Genomic DNA, 22,462 nt, shown 5'->3' on the forward strand with positions numbered 1-22,462 from the left:
CATCAGAACTTGTCCTCAGAATTTATGCAATTAACACTTAAACTGTTCATCCAAAATAACATTTATCACCACAGTAATTTTCATCATTCATATGGAGTGTATGTGTGTGCATTAAGCTAAACATCAGACAAAGAGTAAAGTCTGATTCACTTCAGTACATCTTAGAAATAAGGCATAACTAAGAACTTTGCTAAAAATCTGTCATCATTCTGAAGTCTACCATAGAATGAGTTCATGCATGAGTCCACCTCAACTGTTTTGTGCTCATTTTATGCATCTTTTAAAATTCCTTTTTACAGTGGCTTCTCAGTGTAAGTGAGTCACAACTGCTTATCATAATTTATGCTATTATTAGAGTATTTCTTCAGTAATCAGAGAATGTGAAAAGTCACCAAGAAAATTTTATTTTGCTTTTCTAATGGATATTACTTAATACCAGCAATGCACTTGGGTCTTCCCTTCCACATTTTTTACTCTAGATCTCAAAGGAGTACCTGGTTTTTATTTATTTTCTTTTCTATTGATAAGTGAGACTTATCAGCACTTAGTACATCCATCAGATTTACTAACATCAGAACTTAACAGATAAGAAGCACTATTCTAGTTTTTGACTTAGTAATAAGATACACAAAGTAAACTTCAACTAAGCTCAATATCAGAATTTGCTTGTGTTAAGAGATTTCAACATAAACAATTACTTCAGACATGGGATATCAGTATATTAAAGTTTACTAGGTCAGCATCTGGCACAGTTATCCTCATTGGATTGAATAGTTACTGAAACATTCATATCACTATCAGAGTTTAGAAATTCACATCAAACAACAATCAGCACTTTGAAATTTTCCAATTAAACACAGAATACACAAAGATAGTAATATCTGTAAATACTGATCATAAAGTCTGATGTATCAGAACATAAACTAAACAGATTTAGAAAAAGAACCTGAAACCATTCCAAGTTCATTTACCAATCTTGTAAAGGTTGCTTCACATAGTGGTTTGTGAAGATATCTGCTAGTTGTTGATCTGTTGGAACAAAATGCAATTCCACTGTACCTTCATCCACATGTGCCCTTATGAAGTGGTACCTAATGCTGATGTGCCTTGTCATTGAGTGTTGAACTGGATTACCTGTCATAGCAATAGCACTTTGATTATCACAGTAAATAGGGATTTTAGAATATGTTAACCCATAATCCAGTAACTGATTCTTCATCCAAAGAATTTGTGTACAACAGCTTCCTGCAATAATGTACTCTGCTTCTACAGTTGATATGGAAATTGACTTTTGTTTCTTGCTAAACCAAGAAACTAATCTGCCTCCAAGAAATTGACAGCTTCCACTTGTGTTTTTCCTGTCAATTTTGCATCCTGCAAAATCTACATCTGAGTAACCTATTAGCTTAAAGTCTGATTCTCTAGGATACCACAATCCCAGATCAGCTGTACCTTTAAGGTATTTGAAAATTCTTTTTACAGCTGTTAAGTGAGGTTCTCTTGGATCTGCTTGAAATCTTGCACAAAGATAGGTAGCATACATGATATCAGGTCTACTTGCAGTTAGATAGAGTAGTGAGCCAATCATACCTCTGTAATCAGTAATATCTACCGATGTACCGGTATCATTATCCAATTTTGTTGCAGTGGCCATAGGACTGGATGCACTTGAACAATCTTGCATTCCAAATTTCTTCAACAAATTTATGGTGTACTTAGATTGAAATATAAAAGTTCCTTCTTCATTCTGCTTGACTTGAAGGCCCAGAAAATAGCTAAGTTCCCCCATCATACTCATTTGATATCTTGACTGCATTAGCTTGGCAAACCTTTTACAAAGTTTATCATTTGTAGAACCAAAAATGATATCATCAACATATATTTGTACCAAAAGTAAGTCCTTTCCATGGTTGAGATAAAACAATATTTTTTCAATAGTCCCTCAGTTAAATCCACTTTCCAGAAGAAACTGCGCTAATGTCTCATACCATGCTCTTGGATCTTGCTTAAGGCCATAAAGTGCTTTGTCAAGTCTGTAGACATGATTAGGAAATTTTGGATCTACAAAACCTGGAGGTTGTTCAACATATACTTCTTCTTCCAATTCTCCATTAAGAAAAGCACTTTTTACATCCATTTGAAAGACTGTAAACTTTTTGTGAGTAGCATAAGCCAAAAATATCCTCATGGCTTCCAATCTAGCAACTGGTGCAAATGTTTCATCATAATCAATTCCCTCATGTTGAGAATATCCTTTTGCAACCAGCCTTGCTTTATTCCTTGTAATTATGCCATCACTATCAGTTTTGTTTCTGAACACCCATTTTGTACCAACAACAGATCTGTTCTTTGGTCTTGGCACTAGGGTCCAGAGTTTATTTCTTTCAAATTCATTTAACTCTTCCTGCATTGCTTGCACCCAATCAGCATCTTGAAGAGCTTCTTCCACTTTCTTTGGTTCAGTCTGAAAAAGAAAAGAGTGATAGAGATATTCATTTGATGTAGCTATTCTAGTTCTGACACCTGCATCAGGATTTCCAATAATTAAATCAGGTGTATGTGCTTTAGTCCACTTCCTTGCAGATGGAAAGTTTTCTCTAGAACTGGATGCTCCCCCATAATCCATGCTGTCTTCATCAATCTTTTCTAATGCTCCCCCTCAAATTATGCTCTCTGAGTTGGATCCTTCAGAATTGGAATTTCCAAAATTATCAGAACTTGGCCCATCAGAACTTGAAGAGCCTGTTGTAGGTTCTGATGCTTCTTGAGATGTGGTTGTATCTTCAGTATGCTCCCCCTGCACAGGTGCATCTTCCTTTGGCGTAGTCACCACAGTTTCAATAATATCAGAGTTTAATCCATCAGAGTTTGCAGTATCAGGATTTAGACTGTCAGGATTTAGACTGTCAGGATTTACAGTATCAAAATTTAAAACTTCATTCTCAAATCTCAACTGATCATGATCATTGAAATCTTCAAGTCCAGTCATCTTCTTATCATCAAAAGAGACATTGATAGATTCCATGACAACCTTTGTTCTTAAATTGTAGACTCTGGAGGCTTTTGTGGAAAGTGGATATCCAACAGAAATTCCTTCATCAGCTTTTAGATCAAATTTGGATAGCTGTTCGGGATAAGTCTTAAGAACAAAACACTTGCATCCAAATACATGAAAATACTTCAGATTTGGCTTCTTATTCTTCACCATCTCATATGGTGTCTTTCCATGCTTGTTAATGAGTGTTGCATTTTGAGTAAAACAAGCAGTCTGCACAGCTTCAGCCCAAAAATAGGTTGGTAACTTTGCCTCATCAAGCATCGTTTGTGCAACTTCAATAAGAGTTCTATTCTTTCTTTCAACAACTCTATTTTGTTGTGGAGTTCCAGGAGCAGAGAATTCCTGCTTGATTCCTTGGTCTTTGCAGAACTCTTCCATAATCAAATTCTCGAACTTAGTGTCATTATCACTTCTTATGAATTTCACAGAGTCTTTAACCACTTTATCCAGTTGTTTGACATGATCAATCAAGATAGATGCAGTTTCACTTTTTGTGTGCAAGAAATACACCCATGTGTGTCAGGTGAACTCATCCACTATGACCATAGCATATTTCTTCTTTGTGATAGACATGACATTCACTGGACCAAATAGATCAACATGAAGTAGGTGATAAGGCTCAAGAATTGAAGATTCAGTCTTGCTCTTGAATGAAGATTTTCTTTATTTTGCCTTTTGACAGGAATCACAAAGGCCATCAGGAGCAAATACTGATTTTGGCAATCATCTCACAAGATCTTTCTTGACTAGTTCATTTATATTTTTGAAATTTAAATGAGAGAGTTTCTTGTACCAATTCCAGCTTTCTTCAATTGATGCTCTACTTAACAGACAGATTGCAGAACCATCAGTACTTGTTGAAAGCTTGGCTTCATAAATGTTACCATGCCTGTATCCTTTCAGAACAATTTTGCCTGTAGATTTTCTTACAACTTCATAGTGTTCTTCAAAGAAATCCACATGATAACCTCTGTCATAGATTTGACTAACACTCAGCAAATTGTGTTTAAGTCCTGAGACTAGAGCTACTTTTTTAATGATGACATTCCCCTGATTGATATTGCCATATCCCAAAGTTTTTCCCATGTTTCTATCTCCATAAGAAACACTTGGGCCAGCTTTCTCCACAAAGTCTAATAGCAGGACTTTATTTCCAGTCATATGTCCTGAACATCCACTGTCCAGAACTAGGATATTTTTCCTGTTGCCCTGCAATCACAAAGACCACTAATGATTAGTTTTAAGGACCCAGACTTTCTTGGAACCTTTGGCCTTATTAAGTTTGTTTATATTTGCAACGGATTTAGCATCAGAGTTTATGTTAACATTTTTCTTATCAGCATTTACACTATTAGATTTTGTATCAGAACTTATACTAGAAGGAACAATGCTAACTTTATTTAAAAAAGGTTTTATTTGATAATAATCATAGTACAAACTATGATATTCCTTACAAGTATAAATGGAATGCCATAAACTACCACAATGAAAACAAGGATTTTGTGGCCTATATCTAACAGACTGACTCTTAACTCCTGACTTTGAAGGTAAGGAGTTTATGTTCTTATTTTTCCTGCAAAAAGAAGCCAGATGGTTAGAATTTCCACAGTTATAACATTTCTTTCTAGGAGCATTAGGAACAGGCTTATAATCATTACTTTTATTCACACCTTCCTTTCCATTCCTATTTTTCCTAGGGAGCTTTACCTATTTTACATTCTTAACATCTTTCAGCTTATGCTTAAGCTGCTTCTTTGTGATTAAGCCTATGTTAACTTTAGTTGTTTATCCTGTTTTGGTTTGTCAGAAGTTAATTTCTCTTTAACTTCTGATTTATCAATATCAGACTTTACAGCTACAAACTTAATAGGATTTACCTTTGGTTTTTGTTTAACAACTATAGGATCAATTTCTACAGTTTCCTTATCATTTTTATCATCTCCATAACCTAAGCCTTCTTTCCAGTTTCCACTACTTAACAAACTCTGAGTTGTTCTGCCAGAGTTAGTCCAAATCCTGATAATCTCTCTTTCCTTTTCTAACTCAGTTTTTAGAGATTCATTCAGTTTAAGTACTTCATCCCTAACATAAAAGGCATCATCTCTATCTTTCTGAGTTTGATGGAACATGACTAACTCTTTTTCTAAATAATCATTCCTCTTTTTATAAGCAAGATTTTCAGAAGTTAATCTTTCACATGTTAAAGTTTGATCTCTATAACTAATGAACATGGTTTTAAGATATCTTCTCAACTCAGTAATATTATCAGTATGAAAGGCATAAGTAGTTTGAGGTACCTGTAACTCAGCAGCATCAGAACTGCTATCAGCATTTACCATCAAGGCATAGTTCACCTCACTTTCAGAATCTGAAGTGTCTTTCCAGCTTTTCTTCTTTGTGACAAGAGCATTGCCTTTGTCACTCTTCACTTTCTTGCAATCAGGAGATTTGTGGCCTTTCTCAACACAGTTGTAGCATTTGACATTTGAGTGATCTCCTCTGTCAGACTTTCCTCCTTTGCCTTCAGATTTTCTGAAACTCTTCTTATCAAAACTTGCACCTTTCCTGGAAATTTTTTTTCCCTTTCTGAATTTCCTGTATGCAATCCTTGTGATTCCTTTCATCATAAGGGCACACAGCTTCATCATCTCTTCATCAGCATCCATCTCAGGTAAGCTTTCAGTTTCTGAGTCATCATCACTATCAGAACTTGATGACTCAGTATCAGACTTTGTGATGAGAGCTTTTCCTCGACTCGATCAAAAAAAGCTCGAACTCGAATTTAATAAGTACAAACTCGACTCGACTCAAATTACATCCCTAATACTTGGATGATTGTTTTCGATTTGTCTTTGAACCCTAGTACTCTTATATTCTTTATTATCATGCTTTCATTGGAACCCATGGTGATGATGAGTTCAATTATGAACTAACCGTTATCGTGGGGTTCTAACGGATTTATTTATGGATTTCTTTAGTTAAATTGTTCAATACCTTAGTGTGTGGTGATTGTATGATATCCTAGTATTGGTTGTGCTTATTTGTGGCGCCCCAAAACCCGGGGTCAGGAGTCTCGGAAGCCACGCCATCCAAACTCACACAACTCATACTACAATATGTAAATATTCATGCTTCACGACCCCACACTTATCACACACATACTTACAGGTTATTGTCTTGGAAACGAACCATCATCACTAGAGTAATTTTATTACAACCCAAATGTAATTAGTCTTACCGGGGAGTGACCTTTAGGTAAGGCTAGTCCGTCGACCAAATATACATTTCTTATATCTTACCTTACATAAGTCATACTTATAAATAATCCGAACTATAAACAACTAAAAACTAATCCAGCTTATTCTGACTACCTGTGGTACATCACCAAACAATCTACGGAACAGCTGGCCATTTCCTACCCGTTTCCTGGCTGTGGTTCTCATGGCAGGCATCTTGATTCACTGTTGTGTTGTGTCAATTTAAGAAAACAAGTGTGAGCTATAATGCCCAGCATAATAATGTATAGTATGAAAATGACTGTATGATAATATCATATAGGATATTTATGTTTTATTCAAAAATAGTTTTCCTTGGTGATACACACCTTCTTATGAAAACAATTCCTTAAGGGATTTTAATATCCTGCGAATACCTTAATAGTAATCCCAGCACCTAGGCTTGGCTTATGGTATTGCATCACAATTCCAATTGGAAGAATTAGGACATTCATTGGAGCCACGGCATACGATGATCAGTCGTACTGCGATAAAAGTAACCTTTTCTACTAGTAGAGGGATGACACCTCCACATCTCGGTTATCACCCTTGCCGCATACGGGCTATGTGTCCTCATTTCGGGTATACACACACTTCACAGGTCCATAGGTACATATTGTACAGTCTCCTACAGTACCATTAGTCTATCCAATACACGAAGTACTTGGATCCTACCCCTCCCTTGTCCATTAGGAAATCCTATCATATTTGGAGAACTCGAACCACATCGAAGTTCCTCCAAGCATTTTGCTTATTGATAGGCATAGCTTTACTGTATATATATATATATGTACTTCCGAAAGTTTCGGAGGAATTACTAAGGATGTGAGTTGACCGTTGTCAACAGATAATTAAATAAGGGGGAAAAGTTTCTCCTTAAACTATATACAAAATATTAAATAAGTCGGGATAATATTCACCGACGATCTGAAATTTTTCGAATGATATTCCGAAATCAGAAAGTATGTTTTAAATCACGATCTATGATTTTTATATCAATAATAAACCCTTTAATAAATAATTAAATGATAATCGATAATAATCAAACATCGAATGAGTTTACTCTCTAAAAGATTATTTAAAATAATATTCCTCAACTAGTTTGTGTCTACATAATTAATTAATCTATGATGATTAATCGGTTTTGAAATAATTAATCGTTGGAGTATACTACTCCCATAATAAGGAATAAGTATATAGTTTTTATTATTCTAACAATAAAATATAGTTGAGTGAATATGATCATTGGGAAATCATTTTAATAAAAGTTCGAGGTGCTTTAATGTTTCGTAAGTGGACGTTGAGTCCCTTTAAAATGTACTACTATGGACTTATAATCGTCTTATAATATCACCGGAAATAATTCCCAGATTTTATTTTAAATCCCGACCGATTCTCGGTCTTATATAATACGTCACACTTAAAGCGAAATAATATTTCACGATATATACTTTATCGTACGACATCGCTATATTATGCGAAATTCAACAACTATGTATCATGGCAAGCATGGTATTTATGCAATGATAGTAAAACAATCCTTTCACAACACAACAGTAAAAATGGATTTGGGTTCGTAAACTTGCCTGGGTATTTCGAGGTGGAGGATGCTCTAGGTTCCGCTCGGAAATCTATAACCATAACACAATTCATTTCGTTAGGTTCCGTTCTAATTTACGGCAACTCGCACTCATACGCTACTTATTATGCACCCTCTCAACTTATACTATGCTTATCATTTCTTTAAGTCATATTCACATTATGGTCACTTCATTTTCCTAAGTATCTTGGGTTCATTCTTATTATCGTCGTCGGCTCCGCTTAAGGATCCTCACGGTTTCTACTCGCGCGGCTCGGCTCCGACATTTTTATAAAATTGAGAAATCATTATTTTCACTTGAAATTTTTATGGAAGTTAGGAAACTCAATATGTTACTCTCTGTAAAAATCTCATGATTTATGAACACTTTTAAGTCTATCCTTTATATTTTCAAAGTTCGTAATTCGTAGCAGTTTTTGCCGCGTAAATCACTTTTAGTAAAACGGTCATAACTTTTGATCCGTAAATCAGCATCAAGCGATTCAAGCGTCTAAACGATCCTTATAACATTTTCTATGCTAAAAAAAGGTTATTTTTCAAGAAACTATAGTTTACAACTTCGGGACTTTCTGCAGAAACTTAAAGTTACGATTTGTTGGTTTTAACGAAGTTACGTTTACGATCGGGGTTTCGTTTATGCCCTAACTCTTTACACAACCACCAACAATCATCATATCATCATCAACACACAAACTCCTCTCAAGAACAACATGTTCTTGAGGCAACAACAACCAACCTTAAATCTACTTAACTTAATCATCAAGATTTCATCAATAACACCCATTACACTAGGTTTACTACCACATACTAAATGGATCTTAAAAGTGAATCTTAAATAAAGTTAGGCCAAAGATTTTTACCTTTCTTGAAAGCTTGAGATGTGTTATTGAGGATGGTGGAGGCTTGGAAGTGCTTGATATGATTTTTAGAACCTAAAACCACTATTGAAATCAAGAAACCAAAGAGAGGTTACTATTCACACTATTCACTAGTGAGTTTCTTGAATTTATCCTACCCATCAAACCTTGATAAAAAGAGATGAAAGATTTTTTTTACCTTAGTTTAGTTGCAACGAGGCTTGAGAATTAATTGGGTGATTTTACAAGAGCTAGAACTTGGAGATTTGAATTTGATTTCTCCCATTTTTTCATTAGGGCCGAATGGAGCTTCCAAGGGGGGTATTTATACTACTCTTGGTTGCTTCTCTTGGATGCTTTGCTAGGTTGCTTCTAGGAAGATGAGGTGATATCTTTGCAATTGATTTTATTCTCCTAGTATAGCATTCTAGGTTGATTCTTGGTTGCATATCTTAGGGACAAATCTTAATAGCTTACTAGGTTACAAGCTAAACTACAAGGTTAGCTTCCTTAGCACACTATTTTGCTAGCTAGCTTGATCATCCTATGGTTAGCTCACTATTTAATGAAGTAACCATGGTTACTTCCTTACCATGGTTTAGTTAGTGCGTTACGTTTATTTAATCATTTACGCATTCGCTCAGTTACTTAAACGTTCTCCGTAATACTTACTCGTAATTGGTTTGCGAAGTAATTCCTTACGTTTTTATTCCTTTTATTTATACTACTTGAATATAAATCTGTAGAATTTTAATCTCGTAATTATATTGTGATTCCCGTAATCCTCGATGAGTCGTAAATACGGTCGTTTTTCAAAGTTCGTTTTCTTCGAAAACTAATAGCGTTTACATACACTCATTTGGTACGCATAATCGTAATATCAACTCTGAAACTCATTTTCTCATGCACTACATAGTGTGGGCTCAAAAGTTTTTCCCGTTCGTCAGGGTTACTATTCATTAAACATTTTACAAGGTCTCAAAAATTCGAGTTATTACAGTCTTCCCCTCTAACAAGGATTCCGTCCCGGAATCAATTAGAAAATAAGCGGGGATATCTATTCCTCATTGCGTCTTCAAGTTCCCAAGTTGATTCCTCAACATTTTGATTTCTCCATAAGATCCTAACCAGCTTTACAGTTTTGTTCCTCAGCACTTGTTCTTTCTGGTCCATTATCCTTATTCGCTGCTCGATGTAGGTCAGGTCTGGTTGTAAATCTACCTGCTCGTACTCTATTACATGTCATGCATTTGTATGGTACTTCCTTAACATGGAAACGTGGAACATATTGTGTACTTATTGCAAATTAGGAGGCAAGGCGAGCTCGTAAGCTAGAGGTCCTATTCTCCTTAAAATTTCAAAGGGTCCTATGAATCTGGGACTCAGCTTCCCTTTCTTTCCAAATCTCATCACTCCTTTCCACGGAGATACCTTCAATAGCACAGAATCTCCTACTTCATATTCCCTATCCTTTCTGGTATGGTCGGCGTACTTCTTTTGTCTGTCCTGGGCTGCTACCAGTCTTTTCCTGATGAGTCCTACCATTTCTCTGGTCTGCTGGACTAACTCTGTCCCTAATATCTTGTGTTCTCCAACTTCATCCCAACACAGGGGAGAGCGACATCTTCTTCCGTAAAGAGCTTCATACGGGGGCATTCCTATGCTAGCGTGATAGCTATTGTTGTAAGCAAATTCGATCAGGGGTAAGTGCTCATCCCAATTTCCTTTAAAATCAATGGCACATACTCATAGCATATCTTCTAGGGTCTGAATAATCCTTTCGCTTTGTCCATCAGTCTAGGGGTGGTAAGCGGTACTCATATTTAGTCTGGTGCCTACACATTCCTGGAAGCTTCTCCAAAATCGGGAATTAAACCTTGGGTCTCTATCTGACACTATGGCTACAGGAACGCCGTCTCTTACTACAATTTCCTTTAAGTAAATATCTACTAACTTGTCTACGGTGTATCTTTCGTTGATTGGTAGGAAGTGTGCGGACTTGGTCAATCTATCTATGATAACCCATATGGCATCATGATTGGTCTTTGTTCTTGGTAAGCCTGTCACAAAATCCATGGCTATATGCTCCCATTTCCATTCCGGAATCTCTAGGGGTCGTAATAGTCCACTAGGTCGCTGATGTTCAGCCTTCATTCTCTGGCATGTCAAGCCTTGCTGACCCACTCTTCTACTTCTCTCTTCATGTTAGGCCACCAATAATATTCCTTAAGGTCACGGTACATTTTCATACTTCCTGGGTGGATTGAATATCTAGAGCTATGCCCTTCGTGCAACAGCTCATCCTTTAACTCTTGCACATTTGGAATCCAAATTCGGGACGCATACCTCATGATCCCTTTCTCATCCTTCTCGCATCTCACTTCTCCACCGGTCAATGCTCCTCTTTCCTCACTCATCTTCTTTTCCTGACATACTCGTATCTTTTCAGTCAGCTCTGGCACTAGCTTAATCTCAAATAATCCTTCTGTTCCCCTACCGGTCATCCCCACGTCAATTTCCATCTTCTCAAATTCCTTAATCAACTCCTTCGATGTCATTATCATCTTGAGTTTTTCCTTCCTACTAAGGGCGTCAGCCACCACATTGGCTTTACCCGGGCGATATAAAATTTCACAGTCATAGTCTTTTATCAACTCTAACCATCTCCTATGTCTCATGTTCAGTTCCTTCTGAGTAAAAATATATTTGAGGCTTTTATGGTCAGTGTAGATCTCGCATTTCTCACCGTATAGGTAGTGTCTCCAAATTTTCAGGGCAAACACTATGGCTGTTAATTCTAGATCATGCGTAGGGTATCTGCTCTCATATTCCTTCAATTGTCGAGAGGCATACGCTATAACTTTGCCGTGTTGCATCAGTACACATCCTAATCCTTTAAGCGATGTGTCGCTGTATATTACAAACTCTTCCTTTCCATCGGGAAGAGCGAGCACTGGTGCTGATACCAGCCTCCTTTTCAGTTCTTAAAAACTTTCCTCACATTTCTCTGTCCATACAAACTTTTCTGTCTTCCGGGTAAGTCTAGTCAGTGGACCGGCTATCTTAGCAAAGTCTTGCACGAATCTTTGGTAATATCCTGCTAAACCCACAAAACTCCTAACCTCTGTTGGGGTAGTTGGTCTTTCCCAATTGGATACCGCCTCTATCTTGGCAGGGTCAACTAAAACTCCTTTGCTACTCACCATATGTCCTAAAAACTGAACTTCTCTCAACCAAAACTCGCACTTCGAGAACTTGGCATACAATTTCTCATTCCTCAACATTTCTAAGACTATCCTCAAATATTCTGCGTGTTCTTGCTCTGTGTTTGAGTAGATCAGAATACCGTCTATAAAAACTATCACACATATATCCAGGTACTTTTTGAACACTCTGTTCATCAAATCCATAAAGGTTGCGAGTGCATTGGTTAACCCAAATGACATAACTAAGAACTCATAATGTCCATACCTAGTACGAAAAACAGTCTTCGGTATATCTTCCGGTTTGATTTTTAACTGGTGATATCCTGTTCTTAAATCTATTTTGGAAAAATATACGGCTCCCTTGAGTTGGTCGAATAGGTCATCAATTCTGGGGAGAGGGTACATATTCTTAATAGTCAGCTTATTCAGCTCTCGATAGTCTATGCATAATCTCATACTGCCGTCCTTTTTCTTTACGAATAGTACTGGCGCTCCCCATGGCGACACACTGGGCCTTATCATTCCATTATCTAATAACTCTTGCAGTTGAGAAGCTAGTTCCTTCATCTCAACTGGGGCTAGCCTATATGGGGCCTTGGATACTGGTGCCATTCCTGGTGCTAACTCTATAGCGAATTCTATTTCTCGGTCAGGTGGTAATCCTGGTAAGTTTTCTGGAAATACATCCTCGAATTCATTTACTACGGGTATGTCCAGTATATTATAGACTTCCTTCTTGGAATCTATCACATAAGCCAAATATGCTTCGTTACCTTTCCTTAACAATCTTTTTTCCTGAAGCATGGTTAGAAATTTCTGGTTCTGTCGTTGACCTTTAAACACTACTTCTTTTTCATTCTGCACTCTTATCTTTACTTTCTTCCGTTCACAATCTATTTGCGCTCCGTTACTGGATAACCAATCCATTCCTAAGATTATATCAAATTCTCCTAACGCGAATGGGATTAGGTCAACCTCGAAGATCTTCCCTTCTAATTTCAACTTGCACTTATGGTGTACTTGATTTAAAGGAATTATTTCTTTGTTTGCTACTTCCACTCGTAAGATTTCACGTAAGGGTATGGCATTAAGTTTTAACTTTTTAGCAAAATCTTGAGATATAAAAGACTTGGTTTCTCCAGAATCAAATAGGATATTTGCATGTTCGGAATTTACCAAAAGGGTACCTGCTATCACGTCAATGTTTCGGACAGCATCCTGAACAGTCATGTTGAAGGTCCTAGCAGCTGGGGGTCGGTTGGATGCAGCTTTGCTCATTCCTGAGGCTGGGGGCTTCAACGTTGGGCAATCCTTTCTCATGTGTCCTACCTTTCCATATTGGAAACACATTACATTGGACCGGGTGCAGCTGTTGGCAAGGTGTCCAATTTGGTCACACCGGTAACATCTCAGAGGAGCTCTTGTCTGGGTACACACTCCAAGGTGTCTCTTCTTACAGGTTTGACACTCTGGTATTGGGGCACGTGGTTGGCTATGAAATATTGCCCTAAATTGTCCGCCGCCCTGGCCAACGCTCTCACTCGGGGCCTTTCTGAATCCGGGGCCTCGTGCAGGTTGGGACACCGCTCCCCTGACGAACCTGCTCGGAGGGCTCCTGTTTCCGATTCCTATTCCTTGGCTTCCTATCTTCCTTTTCCTATTTTCCTTCTCCTTCACACTCTGCTCACTTCCAGCTTCAATAATCGAGGCTTTCTGTACTAAGATGGCATAATATGTCAGCTCTAACACTGCTTCTCGGTTCTGTATCCATTGTTTCAGACCAAGCTAAAACCTTCGCACTTTCTTTTCTTCGGTATTTACAAACTCAGGCACAAATCTCTACAACTCAGTAAATTTGGCCTCATATTCTGCCACAGTCATCTTATCATGTTTCAACTCCAGAAACCTAATCTCCATCTGGGTTTCCATAAACCTAGGGAAGTATTTGTCTAAGAACAATCGGGTAAATCTATCCCGTGGAATTACAGCATCAGTTTCTAGGTTTCGTTTGGACTCCCACCAGTAGTTAGCTTCTACTTTCAGCATGTAAGAAATGAAAATGGTCTTATATCGTTCCTCAACACCTAGTATCTCGAAGGACTTTTCTATCTCTTTGAGCCAGGCCCGTGCTTCAACGGGGTGGGCAGATTCTAGAAGTTCTGGGGTTTTGAGAGGTTTGAAGGCTCTAAAGGCAGTAGCTACAGTCTGTTGGGCAGCATGTGGCTGTGGTGGAATAGGCTGTTGGTTCAGATTTACTTTTAACAGTTCCATAAATTTATTCATGGGGTTCCCTCCCTGATGGGTATCCTCACCCTCTTCTTCTACATATTCTTCCTCATCATATTCATTATAGTCTAAGTCTTCTTCACTTTTCTCATTCACTATAGGGTCAGGTTCACCTCGTTGTTGGTTAACAGATTCTGCGGGCTGTGCCCTGGTTCCTCTTCTACGGGGTGGCATTGTTCTAATAATGAAAATTGGTCAGCATAATTGTAATTATAACTGTTGGATTATTTTATTCGTATATACGCATGTCATTTATTATCAAGCAGGTTTTTATAAAGTGCAATAATATAGACATCATTTCTTAATAACTGCTTAGATATATATTAATAAGATCTCCCATTTATATCTTGGGGATGAAACAACTAACCGAATTCATACATGCCTGATTACAATCTATCACTACTAGTTCTGAATACTGAAATGAAAATACATAAGTCGTGTACCCTGAAGGGCTAGGAACGCTATCTACTACTAGCTATCCTATCAAAATTGGTGACAAGTCACCCAGCCTTCTTCAAGGTCTACATCTAATCACTAGTCTCTCAGTCATTATCACTGCGAGTGAGGTCACGCACCCTCCTCATCGCTCCTGCAATCATCAGCTCTGCATCAACTACCGGGATGTATCCTCCCACTGATGTCATCCTCATCTGAACCCTGGTACGAAGCTCGATCCCATCGATCTCTCTACGGGCTATGGCTGGGGAAGCAGCCCTGAAATCTCCTGGGTATCCTAGTCGAGTGGCTCTCTCAGCTGTCAGTGCTTGGCGTAACTCCGCAATACGAGCAGATCCCGCAGTGATCTCAGCGTTAAGCTGACCCACTATCCAGTCATGTACGGCTACATGCATGGTCGCCGGTGGTGGTAGCGGTGAATCTGGATCACTAGAGGATATGTTATGAACCTCGTGGAACTGTGCGCGTATTGCCTCCTCATCATCATCAGTATAGGACATAGGGCTCTGAATCCCTGGGGGTGGTGTAGGAGAGCGAATAGCCTGGTGAGGGTACATCTCTACATCTCTCCATACTATGCCATTAGCTAAGGGGACAGGAAGCTCAGTCTCCTCCTCTAGGACATCCTCAGTAGGGTCATCATCTGAATCATCAATGGGTGGGCTCTCTGGCTCGGGAATAGGGTCACGCTCAGGAATCATGACATTATCAACAGGATCAACCTCCCTCCTAGGCTCCACTGGTACCTGACACAATAGGCAAGGTGTTATAACTTAGAGTTGGAATTCCCTTGAGGGTAAAACAGTCAAGACTACCCGTGTAGCCCAACGACGAACTCGACTTGAGCTCTAATTGATTATTTTATTATTACTATGTCTACGTATTTTATATCCTATCGTTTCCAAGATTTGATAACCTAAGGCTCTGATACCATTTCTGTGGCGCCCCAAAACCCGGGGTCAGGAGTCTCGGAAGCCACGCCATCCAAACTCACACAACTCACACTACAATATGTAAATACTCACGCTTCACGACCTCACACTTATCACACACACACTTACAGGTTATTGTCTTGGAAATGAACCATCATCACTAGAGTAATTTTATTACAACCCAAATGTAATTAGTCTTTCCGGGGAGTGACCTTTAGGTAAGGCTAGTCCGCCGGCCCAATATAAGTTTCTTATTTCTTACCTTACATAAGTCATACTTATAAATAAGCCGAACTATAAACAACTGAAAACTAATCCAGCTTATTCTGACTACCTGTGGTACAACACCAAACAATCTATGGAACAGTTGGCCATTTACTACCCGTTTCCTGGCTGCGGTTCTCATGGCAGGCATCTTGATTCACTGTTGTGTTGTGTCAATTTAAGAAAACAAGTGTGAGTTATAATGCCCCGTATAATAATGTACAGTATGAAAATGACTGTATGATAACATCATATAGGATATTTATGTTTTATTCGAAAATAGTTTTCCTTGGTGATACACACCTTCTTATGAAAACAATTCTTTAAGGGATTTTAATATCCTGCGAATACCTTAATAGTAATCCCAGCACATAGGCTTGGGTTACGGTATTGCATCACAATTCCAATTGGAAGAATTAGGACATTCATTGGAGCCACCGCATACGATGATCAGTCGTACTACGATAAAAGTAACCTTTTCTACTAGTAGAGGGACGACACCTTCACATCTCGGTTATCACCCTTGCCGCATACGGGCTATGTGTCCTCATTTCGGGTATACACACACTTCGCAGGTCTATAGGTACATATTGTACCGTCTCCTACGGTACCAGTAGTCTATCCAATATACGAAGTACTTGGATCCTACCCCTCCCTTGTCCATTAGGAAATCCTATCATATCTGGAGAACTCGAACCACATCGAAGTTCCTCCAAGCGTTTTGTTTGTTGATAGGCATAGCTTATATATATATATATATATATATTTGTACTTTCAAAAGTTTCAGAGGAATTACTAAGGATGTGAGTTGACCGTTGTCAACAGATAATTAAATAAGGGGGGAAAGTTTCTCCTTGAAACTATATTCAAAATATTAAATAAGCCGGGATAATATTCACCGACGATCTGAAATTATTCGAATGATATTCCGAAATCAGAAAGTATGTTTTAAATCAGGATCTATGATTTTTATATCAATAATAAACCCTTTAATAAATAATTAAATGATAATCGATAATAATAAAACCTCGAATGAGTTTACTCTCTAAAAGATTATGTAAAATAATATTCCTCAACTAGTTTGTGTCTACATAATTAATTAATCTATAATGATTAATTGGTTTTGAAATAATTAATCGTTGGAGTATACTACTCCCATAATAAGGAATAAGTATATAGTGTTTATTATTCGAATAATAAAATATAGTTGAGGGAATATGAACATTGGGAAATCGTTTTAATAAAAGTTCGAGGTGTTTTGATGTTTCGTAAGTGGACGTTGAGTCCCTTTAAAACGTACTACTATGGACTTATAATCGTCCTATAATATTACCGAAAATGATTCCCAGATTTTATCTTAAATCCCGACCGATTCTCGGTCTTATATAATACGTCACGCTTAAAGCGAAATAACATTTCACGATATATAATTTATCGTACGACATCGCTATATTATGCAAAATTTAACAATTATGTATAATGGCAAGCATGGTATTTATGTAATGATAGTAAAACAATCCTTTCACAACACAACAGTAAAAATGGATTTGGGTTCGTAAACTTGCCTGGGTATCTCGAGGTGGAGGATGCTCTAGGTTCCACTCGGAAATCTATAACCATAACACAATTCATTTCGTTAGGTTCCGTTCTAATTTACGGCAACTCGCACTCATGCGCTACTTATTATGCACCCTCTCAACTTGTACTACCCTTATCATTCCTTTAAGTCATATTCACATTATGGTCATTTCATTTTCCTAAGTATCTTTGGTTCATTCTTATTATCGCTGTCGGCTCCGCTTATGGATCCTCACGGTTTCTACTCGTGCGGTCTCGGCTCTGACATTTTTATAAAATTGAGAAATCATTCTTTTCACTTGAAATTTTTATGGAAGTTAGGAAACTCAATATTTTACTCTCTGTAAAAATATCATGATTTATGAACACTTTAAGTCTATCCTTCATATTTTCAAAGTTTGTAATTCGTAGCAGTTTTTATCGCGTAAATCACTTTAGTAAAACGATCATAACTTTTGATCCGTAAATCGGAATTAAGCGATTCAAGCGCCTAAACGATCCTTATAACATTTTATATCCTAAAAAAGGTTATTTTTCAAGAAACTTCAGTGTGTAACTTCGGGACTGCAGAAACTTAAAGTTACGATTTGTTGGTTTTAACGAAGTTACGTTTACGATCGGGGTTTCGTTTACGCCCTAACTCTTTACACAACCACCAACAATCATCATATCATCATCAACACACAAACTCCTCTCAAGAAAATAATGTTCTTGAGGCAAAAACAACCAACCTTAAATCTACTTAACTTAATCATCAAGATTTCATCAATAACACCCATTACACTAGGTTTACTATCACATACTAAATGGATCTTAAAAATGAATCTTAAATAAAGTTGGGCCAAAGATTTTTACCTTTCGTGAAAGCTTGAGATGTGTTCTTGAGGATGGTGGAGGCTTGGAAGTGCTTGGTATGATTCTTAGAACCTAAAACCACCATTGAAATCAAGAAACCAAAGAGAGGTTACTATTCACACTATTCACTAGTGAGTTTCTTGAATTTATTCTACCCATCAAACCTTGATAAAAAGAGATGAAAGATTTTTATTACCTTAGTTTAGTTTCTAGGAGGCTTGAGAATTAATTGGGTGATTTTACAAGAGCTAGAACTTGGAAATTTGAATTTGATTTCTCCCATTTTTTCATTAGGGCCGAATGGAGCTTCCAAGGGGGGTATTTATACTACTCTTGGTTGCTTCTCTTGGATGCTTTGCTAGGTTGCTTCTAGGAAGATGAGGTGATATCTTTTCAATTGATTTTATTCTCCCAGTATAGCATTCTAGGTTGATTCTTGGTTGCATATCTTAGGGACAAATCTTAATAGCTTACTAGGTTACAAGCTAAACTACAAGGTTAGCTTCCTTAGCACACTATTTTGCTAGCTAGCTTGATCATCCTATGGTTAGCTTACTATTTGATGAAGTAACCATAGTTACTTCCTTACCATGGTTTAGTTAGTGCGTTACGTTTATTTAATCATTTACGCGTTCGCTCGGTTACTTAAACGTTCTCCGTAATACTTACTTGTAATTGGTTTGCGAAGTAATTCCTTTCGTATTTAGTCCTTATATTTTTGTTTATACTACTTGAATATAAATCCGTAGGATTTTAATCTCGTAATTATATTGTGATTCCCGTAATCCTCGATGAGTCGTAAATACGGTCATTTTTTAAAGTTCGTTTTCTTCGAAAACTAATAGCATTTACATACACTCATTTGGTACGCATAATCGTAATATCAACTCCGAAACTCATTTTCTCATGCACTATATAGTGTGGGCTCAAAAGTTTTTCCCGTCTGTCAGGGTTACTATTCATTAAACGTTTTAGAAGGTCTCAAAAATTTGAGTTATTACATTATTCATCTTATGTGCGTAGCTAACATATAACATAGCGTGTTAATCTCTATTGAAGCGACAGTGAATATAAAGGTTTAGAACTTGCCATGCTAGCATAGGTTCATGTATTATTCTTATGCATGATTCGTAGGTAATTTTAACCATCTTACTTGACCTATGTAATCACGATATATAACTTGCGCATTAAACCGTTATGTTCTCAATTCTTATAGACATATAAGGACTAACCATAATTGGTGTCTATTCAACTTCTATCTCTTTTGTGGATGCTTGGTAGTAGGGTATTCGTACAACGAAAGTTGTCGTTTACTAGTTTCATGTTATCTGATTAGTGTCATCACCATTACATGCTAAAGTTAAGAACAAAAAGGCTATTGAATGAAGTATTTAATGAAGTTAGGATCCCATGTTTGTATCATATAGTTAATTCAATCACTTTTAATCTTAGTTATTTTCATATTAGTTTAATCTTAGTTATAAACAACCCAACTTGTTATTGTCTTAGCATTGAACGATAACCCTACATTGTTGCATAGGTACATAATCTATAATTAACCAAAACCAGTCTTTGTGGGAACGAATCTGATCTATATCTTATACTACTTGTGAACGCGTATACTTGCGTGTAATTTTAGCGCGTATTAACGTCCTAACAAGTTTTTGGCTCCGCTGCCAGGGTCTCGGTGTTAATTTTTAGTTTATGTGCTTATCATCAGTGGTCGTTAAAGTTCACTGACTCGGACTCTTTTACTTTCACAGTTTATTTGTTTGTGTTTCAGGTACTCATTACAATGGGAGATCCAGCAACACGAACGCAAGCCTTGATGGATTTTTCTCAACCCAAGATCAATGACATTCAATCTAGCATTGTCAGGCCAGCTATCACAACTAATACCTTTGAGATCAAGCCTGGAATAATTCAATGGGTGCATAATTCAATCCAGTTTGGGGTTTCCCCAACGGAAGATCCCAATATGCACATTAGGGATTTCATTGAGATCTGCGACACCTTCAAGTTCAACGGTGTTTCTGAAGATGCTGTGAAGCTGAGACTATTCCCATTCTCTCTGAGGGACAAGGCTAAGAGCCGGTTACACTCTCTACCAGCTGGTTCGATAACTACTTAGGAAGATCTTGCTCAAAAGTTTCTCACTAAATTCTTCCCTATGGCAAAGACAGTTGTAATCAGGAATGCTCTTACTCAATTTGTGCAGCAATTGGGAGAATCTTTATATGAACCTTGGGAGCGCTACAAGGAGATGCTTAGAAAGTGTCCTCATCATGGAATGCCTGATTGGATAATCATCAATTATTTTTATAATGGTTTGGGAGCACAGTCCAGACCCATGCTCGATACAGCATCAGGTGGAGCCTTATGGGCTAAGAGCTACAATGAAGCTTATGATCTAATTGAACTGATGGCTGCTAATGAATATCAGTATCCAACTCAGAGATTTCCACAGGGCAAGGTAACATGAGTTCTTCAAGTGGATACAGCTACGACTATCACTGATCAACTAAAGGAGTTGTCTATGAAGATCGATTCTTTGGCTAACTATGGTGGTAATTAGATAACCAGTGTTTGTGAGTTATGTGCATGTTCACATGCGACAGAGCAATGCGCTATATCTAGTGAATCAGCTCAGTTTATGAGCAACTTTCAGAGATCGCAGCAACCAGTTCCAAACATTTATCATCTTGACAACTGAAATCATCCTAACTTCAGCCGGAGCAACAATTAGAATGCGTTACAACAGCCTTATCAGCAGTTTGGATCCAATCAATTCAATCCTCCTAATTTTCAGCAACAATTTGCACCAAGACAACAACTCCAACTTCAACAACAAACTCATGATGAAGGTCATTCGAATGAAAAATCTGAATTGCAGGAGTTGAGGCTTGTATGCAAAAACCAGGCTCTTATATGCCAAAGCCAGGTTATTTCTATCAAGACTCTGGAGAACCAGATAGGACAAATTGCTAACGTCTTATTGAATCGACTACCAGAAATGCTTTCTAGTGATACAAAAGTTCCAGACAAGAGGGAAGCAGAAGAGCAGGTTAAGGCAATTACATTGAGGTCTGGGAAGGTTGCAAGCCCTGCAAAATCTCAAGTTCCAGAATCTGAAGTTTTGGCTGAAGAAGATGTGTAAAAGGAAGTAGAAGTGGAATCAAGGAAGAAAATTGTGGAACACACTCCTCCTGAGGGTAATACAGGGGAGAAACATGTTTATCCTCCACCTCATTTTCCTAAAAGGCTGCAGAAGCAGAAGTTGGATAAGCAATTTGCTAAGTTTCTGGAGGTGTTCAAGAAACTTCATATCAACATACATTTCGCTGAAGCTCTTGAAAAGATGCCTTGCTATGCGAGGTTTATGAAAGGTATTCTCTCTCGGAAAGTGAAGCTCGATGACCTAGAGACCGTTGCTCTTACGGAGGTATGCAGTGTTGTGTTGCAACAAAAGTTGCCTTCGAAGCTTAAAGATCCTGGAAGCTTCACTATTCCTTGCACCATCGGAAACTTGTCGTTCGACAAGTATTTTTGTAATTTGGGAGCTAGCATCAATCTGATGTCCTTGTCTATCTTCAAGAAGCTTGGTCTGCCTGATCCGAAACCAACATACATGTCATTGCAACTAGCTGATCGTTTCATCATTTATCCACGAGGTATTGTGGAGGATGTCTTGGTTAAGTTGGATAAACTTATCTTTCCTGATGACTTTGTAATTCTTGACTTTGAGGATGATAAGAAGATTCCTATTATCTTGGGGAGACCATTCTTAGCTACTAGCCGAACTATGATCGATGTGAAAAAAAGGAGAGCTTACGATGAAGGTTCATGATCAAAAGGTCACTTTTAATGTGTTCAAGGAAATAAAGTTACCCACAGCTAAAGAGGAGTGCTTTAAAGTAGAGTGGATCAACTCTGTCATGAATACAGAGCATGTGCAATTGCCAAAGTCAGATACCTTAGAGAGATCCTTAATAGGGGAATCAATTATTGAAGATGAAGAAGGAGCAGAGCAAATGCAGATTTTGAACGCCCCTCCGTGGAAGAGGAAGTTGGATATGCCATTCGATTCTCTTGGGT

At 37.7% G+C, this 22,462-nt stretch overlaps 1 non-coding gene across 1 annotated transcript; it reads right to left on the minus strand.

Moving 5' to 3' along the window:
* Positions 1–20,552: 20,552 nt before the first annotated feature.
* LOC141723094 (small nucleolar RNA R71) lies at positions 20,553–20,659 on the minus strand. The gene has a single exon (XR_012576086.1). It is a non-coding gene; the product is annotated as a small nucleolar RNA R71 (small nucleolar RNA).
* Between the last annotated feature and the right edge of the window lie 1,803 nt (positions 20,660–22,462).

Source organism: Apium graveolens, chromosome 4, assembly GCF_009905375.1.
Source record: "Apium graveolens cultivar Ventura chromosome 4, ASM990537v1, whole genome shotgun sequence".
Taxonomy (NCBI): Eukaryota; Viridiplantae; Streptophyta; class Magnoliopsida; order Apiales; family Apiaceae; genus Apium; species Apium graveolens.